General features: G+C 61.4%; 1 protein-coding gene across 2 annotated transcripts in view; it reads left to right on the plus strand.

The window, feature by feature from the left end:
* Positions 1-404: 404 nt before the first annotated feature.
* Positions 405-510, plus strand: part of PICK1 (protein interacting with PRKCA 1) — an 11,048-nt gene continuing 10,942 nt past the window's right edge. Inside the window, exon 1 of one of the 2 annotated variants that reach the window (XM_009647839.2) lies at positions 405-488. The gene's annotated coding sequence lies outside the window, so the exon portion shown is untranslated. The remainder of the gene's footprint in view (positions 489-510) is intronic. The other variant, XM_035903225.1, reaches the window with a different exon arrangement.

The raw sequence follows: 510 nt of genomic DNA on the forward strand, positions 1-510 counted from the left end.
TTTGCAAGCGACAAGTGCAATAGAGCATCTTTTCCTCAAAGCGGGCACACTTTGGGTGCCCCTCCTGGTGACTGAGCAGCCGATAGCTCACCACCATCCACTAATAACAGCAGTAGGACAAGTCATGATGCTGCTGTACCAGGTGAAAACCTTAAATCTGTTCAGTTCAGTGGTTCCCATCCTCTTTGTCACCTGCTGCCACCCCTGCAGCTCACCCTCTGCAGCTTACAGAGCCCATAGGCTCTGCCACCTGGTGCGCCGCAGTGGCTTGGTGCCTCAGAAACCTACAGCAGAGTTGGACGCAGCCCAGACCTGGGCTGGGAAGCTGCAGGCCCTCCCCCTGCGTGCCGTGGTGGCCGGAGGGGCCCGAAGGCCTCGGTGGCGGGGGACACACAGACGCACACGATGCACCCGGAGGACAACTTCTCCCAAGAGCAGCTCTCCGCCGGCCCAGCTCCCTGAACCGGCCGAGGTGAGGCCCTCTCCAGGTGAGCCCGAACGCGGGGGCAG

This window comes from Egretta garzetta, unplaced genomic scaffold (assembly GCF_000687185.1).
Source record: "Egretta garzetta isolate BGI_Z169 unplaced genomic scaffold, ASM68718v1 scaffold51, whole genome shotgun sequence".
NCBI classification, from domain to species: domain Eukaryota; kingdom Metazoa; phylum Chordata; class Aves; order Pelecaniformes; family Ardeidae; genus Egretta; species Egretta garzetta.